This window comes from Eschrichtius robustus, chromosome 15, assembly GCF_028021215.1.
Source record: "Eschrichtius robustus isolate mEscRob2 chromosome 15, mEscRob2.pri, whole genome shotgun sequence".
Classification (NCBI taxonomy): Eukaryota; Metazoa; Chordata; class Mammalia; order Artiodactyla; family Eschrichtiidae; genus Eschrichtius; species Eschrichtius robustus.
In genome coordinates this window covers 61012147-61018146 of record NC_090838.1, presented here as the reverse complement: position 1 = coordinate 61018146, position 6000 = coordinate 61012147, and the positions used below count along the sequence as shown (strand labels likewise).

Sequence of the window (6000 nt, the reverse complement as noted above, 5' to 3'; positions counted from 1 at the left end):
AGACGAAAAAATATTACAAATACAAGACTTTGCTTCTATTTAATCCCAAGAGGATACAACCTCGATCGGAGCTCAAGTTTCAGATTTTCTTCCTAGTAACCACATCCTCACACTGGCTCTTGGCTGTTCCGGTCAGCTCGCGGTGCGGAAGTGGCGGTGGGCAGAGGGCCTGGGCGGCGGGACTGCGGCAGCGCGGGCGGCGAGACTGCGAGCGGGCGGGGGCACTGCAGCACCGCGGCCCTCGGGCGTCCGGGCAGCGGCCCGCTAGAGGGGGCGCTGTGGGCACCGCCAAGCGTCCTTTTGTCAGCGCACAGGGCCGAGAGAGCTCTCATTTCCTCCTAGCCTCGTGCTGGAAGTGGATTTAATTCTGACATCAGGGCTGTAAGGGACGAGCGGGAACGAAAGCCTTTTGTCAAGGAGTAGCAGTCTCTGTTGTCTGTAATTACCACCGACGCGGAGAAGCTGCGTTGCTGGTGGAATTCCAGGCAGCTCTGGCAAGTGCGGGGCTGCAGGATGAGTAGAAAACATTGCTCTGCCGATTAGCTGGGTGCGTTTATCAAGCAGCTCCCAAAAAGAAAAACCAACCAACAAAACAAACCCCCAACAACCCGCAGCGGAAGACCAGAGACGGATAAGATGCCTTGCAAGAGGTAAGCCCGTCTTGGGAATGGGCGCCATGGGCTGGCCTTGGTTTTGTTTATTTTAAGCGAATTGGAGACCCCCCTACAGCATCCTTCTACCGAACAGGAGCTGGTTGGTCCAGATCGGTGAGCGTCTGTTAGTGAGTGCGTCTGCGATGCAGCCCTTCCCCTCGTCTGTGCTTTATGCCTAAAGGTTTCTGTTGCTGATGTAACATTGGAGGTTCTTTGGAAAGCGGGCTGCCAAGAGCTGGCCTCTGCCTGGGGAAGATCGAACCCACCCGCCCCGAGCGCAGCGCCTCACAGGTGGGGCTTTCTTCTCGGTCCCGGCTGGCTGGCGGGCGGCAAGCCTCGCCTCGCGGGGCCGCCCCTCCCTTCCCTCCGCGCTCCGCCGCCGCCCTCCCGGGGAGCCGCGGGACCCGCTCGGCAGGGCTGGGCGCGCTCCCCGGGGCCTCGCCATCGCCGTGGCGCCGCCGCAGCTGCGGGGCTAGCAGGTGCGGCGTCGGCAGCAGCTTGCCTTGGGAGGAGGGCCGCTGGCACGTGAGCGGACCCCAGGGGGTTTGAATTTTTATGCGACCCCACCACTTTGGAGGGAAAAAAGGCCACTGTCCGCGAGGAGATCGGGCCAGTCTGTTCATCTCTTAGATTTCGTCTTTCCTCCCCTCTCTTCCCCTGTCTCCCCTCCCCTCCTGCACCCGGGAGGAGGCCACGCTCCACCCGCGAGGCGGGGGCCATCGTCTGCTTGTTTTGAAATCGCGACCACAGCCAGCCTACCTAGTGTTGGGGGGAAGGGAGGGGCAGACTGCTTTAGGATGCTGATCGGGCGCTCGGGTCTAGCCTATTGTCTTGCCTTTTCTCCCCCTTTCTTTTCTTCTCTAATCTCTACCCCCTGACAAAAAAGAAAGAAAAGAAAAAAAAAAGAAAGAAAGGAAAAAGGGGGTGGGTGGGGAGAGATAGAGAAAGAGAGACAGAGACAGAGAAAGATAAGAAAAGAAGGGGGAAAAAAGCCCCCAAGCCCACACCCTATCAAATTCTTTTGAAAATTGTCCTTTATCTTTGACACATGATTATTACCCATCTGTTTCTTCACGCCTACTCCTCCCTCCTCTTGCAGTTTGTCAGCTAAGATTCAACTGACTCATTAAGAGCCTTATTAATACTAGAAATCAAATCTCAGTTTCCTAAAGGGACGTTTTGTGCTTTCTGACTAACCCCAAATGAGGGGTTTCCGGCGTCCTGGCAGGAGCAAATGATGGGGAAGGTGGACTCCCTCCTCTCACATCTAGGGTGTGGATCTGGTGGAGATACAGGAGATGTTGAACTTGTGCAGTGAGGTATGTCCTCGTTAATGGGATGTGAAAATGATGTTTTATTTTAAGGGAGAAATAGTTGGTAACATTTGAAGTGAAAGTGCTTTAAATTTTAAATGAGTATGACCAAGGAAGAGAGCTGTGAAGCTTCAGACTTGCAAGTCACCCCTCTCACTGACATATGAAGAGTATATGTTACAGATTTTAAAAGGGGCTAGGCCATTTAATATTTCTACTTTATAATGTTCTACCTTCATTCTGCCTGTGGACCAAGATCTTGCTCAGACCCCCCCACTTACCTTCACTCCCCACCCCCCCACCCCTAGAAGGGCACAGTAAAAGCAAACTTTTCATTATTAGTATGATGTCAATACATTTGGGAGAATCACTCTTTGATCCAAAATCCATACCATTTTTTTAGCAAGCCCTATGCTCTTTCTTGTTCACCCAATTGTCTCGCCTGATTAGAAATGTGCTTGTCACATACAAAGTATACAACACTGCCAGAAATGATGCACTGCATGTGGTTTCTAGGTTTGAATTGAGTTTACTTTAAATATCAATATGGTGCTGGAATTAGTAAATCTCAGCTATTCTTAAGAGTTTACAGGTGATCAAGTGTGTTTGTTGGCAGAGGGTTTAGGGTTAAGATTTTAAATACATATAAAAAAGACTCTGATCAATATATTTATCATCTACTGTGTTCTACAAGGGATTTAAGACAGTTTACAGGGATTCATAAAATATAGCAAGGCAGACTAAGAAGTAGATGGGAAGAAAAAGAAAATGAAAGGTAGAGACATAAAATTGTATTAAGATGAGGCTATTGCACAAATACAAACATATGAGAGGCAAACAAATCCAGCTCTGAACTTTCTAGCAGCTCATACAAAAAGGGAAATTGACCAGCCTACGGTTCATATGCTTTATTTATTCACTGACTCATTCACTCACTTGTTCACTCAAGAAACATTCACTGAGGACCTACTCCGCACAGATTCTGTGAGAGGTGCTGGGAACCAAGGGGTGAAGCAGACAGACGTGGTCTCTGCCCTGACAACACTTACAGCCGAATGCAAGAAACGGACAATCACGAAGCAATCTCGCAAATGAGTATCTGATTACAAGTTGTAATAAGAGCTGTGCAGGAGCTCATGCAGCTCATTATCAAAAAACAAACAACCCAATCCAAAAATGGGCAGAAGACCTAACTAGACATTTCTCCAAAGAAGATATACAGATTGCCAACAAACACATGAAAGAATGCTCAACATCACTAATCATTAGAGAAATGCAAATCAAAACTACAATGAGGTATCACCTCACACCAGTCAGAATGGCCATCATCAAAAAATCTACAAACAGTAAATGCTGGAGAGGGTGTGGAGAAAAGGGAACCCTCTTGCACTGTTGGTGGGAATGTAAACTGATACAGCCACTATGGAGAACAGTATGGAGGTTCCTTAAAAAACTAAAAATAGAACTACCATACGACCCAGCAATCCCACTGCTGGGCATATACCCTGAGAAAACCATAATTCAAAAAGAGTCATGTACCACAATGTCACTGCAGCACTATTTACAATAGCCAGGACATGGAAGCAACCTAAGTGTCCATCGACAGATGAATGGATAAAGAAGATGTGGCACATATATACAATGGAATATTACTCAGCCATAAAAAGAAGTGAAATTGAGTTATTTGTAGTGAGGTGGATGGACCTAGGGTCTGTCATACAGAGTGAAGTAAGTCAGAAACAGAAAAAAATGCCGTATGCTAACACATATATATGGAATCTAAAAAAAAAAGAAAATGGTTATGAAGAACCTAGGGGCAGGACAGGAATAAAGTTGCAGACGTAGAGAGTGGACTTGAGGACATGGGGAGGGGGAAGGGTAAGCTGGGACAAAGTGAGAGAGTGGCATGGACATATATACACTACCAAATGTAAAATAGATAGCTAGTGGGAAGCAGCCGCATAGCACAGGGAGATCAGCTCAGTGCTTTGTGACCACCTAGAGGGGTGGGGTAGGGAGGGTAGGAGGGAGATGCAAGAGGGAGGAGATATGGGGATATATGTATATGTATAGCTGATTCACTTGGTTATAAAGCAGAAACTAACACACCATTGTAAAGCAATTATACACCAATAAAGATGTTAAAAAAAAAAAAGAGCTGTGTAGGAAAAGCATGAAACACAAAATGTCACGTGTCCAGACATAAAAACACAAAATAAAAACTTCTTTAGAGAGGCACAACAATTCTTGATTCTAAGAGCAGAAAGGAACTTTTTTCAGATATGATGCAGTGTTTGGAAAGATGTCCTAAATCATGCCCTCATCAGACACGTGGGTTTCACTCAGCCTTTTTTAGAGTGTCCCTTAGTGTGAGGGATCCTGCTATTACCCCACAGGTCTCTTGGACCCCTGGGGTTCTGAGAATATATGTATTTTGAGAGGTCTGTGTGTTCCCTAAAATTCAGTGGTTTTATTTCAGTGATAATCTTCAATAATAGATATTAAAACCATGTTCTGGATCATTTTGATGGCAACCTCCAAAGCAATGCTGGGGCCTCTGTTTGCCTCTGTATCTTCCCATGTGGGCCAGGAGCAGGCCTGGTGGCTGGGGCCACAGCACAGATGAGGGGGAGGGGAGTTTAAATCGAGACACGTGAGGAGAGTGGTGAGTCCACCCAGGGCACAGGCTCGCCAGACTCAAAAAAGAACAGCATCTGGTGACCGCTGCTATACAGTCAAGGAATGAAGCTCTTGGGCCAGCTCCACCTTTGTATGGACCAAGTTGCAGCAATTTATTAGCAGCAGGTGTTGTAGTAAAAACACAATGAAAAAGTTGCTTTTGCTGGCTTTAGAATAATTGGATTAGATCTCCATTTAGTGCAGATTTAGCAACCTCCCAATAAGTACCTTATGTCCAAAGCAATGAGACAGGCAATTTAGTGTAATGGTTAAGTGGAGTCAGACTGCCTGACTTCAAATCCATTTTTCCACTTACTAGCTGTGAGACTTTGGGCAAGTTACTCAACCTCTCTGTTGCTATGATAATATGTGGATAAATATGTGTTATTGATTTCATAGTAAGATTGTGAGGATTAGAGGTATTACATGTGAAATATTTGGAGCATATCTATGTTCAATAAATGTTAGCAATTAATACTATTTTTATTAGTGTGAAATGGCACTTCATTTATGTAGGTACCCAGGATGGTTTGATACCAGCATTTTAAATTATGATATCTGAATTATCTTCAAGTAGCAAACACATTTTTGAGGTTATTAATATTGTTTTGCATTGTTTATGTATTGTTTGCATTAGTATGTTGAAGTAAAAAATTCAGATAATGGTAATATGTAGTAACTAGACCTGCAGCTACATCTTTCTATTGTTAAACCCAAATGGTATTTTAGTTTCAGCAAAACAATATTATCTGTTGCAGTAAATTAATTTTATTAACTTGACCTTTTAAAGTTGGATAGTTGTATTTATTTGCACATTTGTTTTGGCATTCTAACTTTATAAAAGTTATAAAGTGTAAGTATTTGAACTGCTCTTTATGAGTGTACATACTTAAGTTATATTTTACTAAAAGTGACTTAGGTCAACCCTCGGTCCATGAGATATTTTTTTTCCTTCAAAAGGGATTTCTATATAGTTCAAGCATTTTGAGCTATATAATTCAAGCATTTTGACAGACCCAAGATTCTTGGAATAGAATTTTGAATCTCTAGACAAGAGATTGCAGCCCCAAATTTGACTCTATATACCTTAACTGCCATAGATTTAGTCTGAAATAATTTTAAGGCAGTAATACCAAAACTTGCCTCTGTCTTCAACAACAATAGCAAAATCCCCTGGACTCAAAGAATGGCAAGCTTCCAGCAAAAATTCATCCTGGTCTATCTTCCAGGATAAGCTACAAATGAAAGGTTTGCCAATGTTATTGAATGAAGTGAAAAGAAAGCCTATTCTCTGTGGAGTACAACGTTTGATTGTATGGACTAAAACAAGTTTACTGATTATATTGTTCAAATCT

At 44.2% G+C, this 6000-nt stretch overlaps 1 protein-coding gene across 1 annotated transcript in view; it reads left to right on the top strand.

The window, feature by feature from the left end:
- Positions 1-205: 205 nt before the first annotated feature.
- ADD2 (adducin 2) overlaps positions 206-6000 on the top strand; it is a 104619-nt gene continuing 98824 nt past the window's right edge. Inside the window, exon 1 of the mRNA XM_068564129.1 lies at positions 206-650. The gene's annotated coding sequence lies outside the window, so the exon portion shown is untranslated. The remainder of the gene's footprint in view (positions 651-6000) is intronic.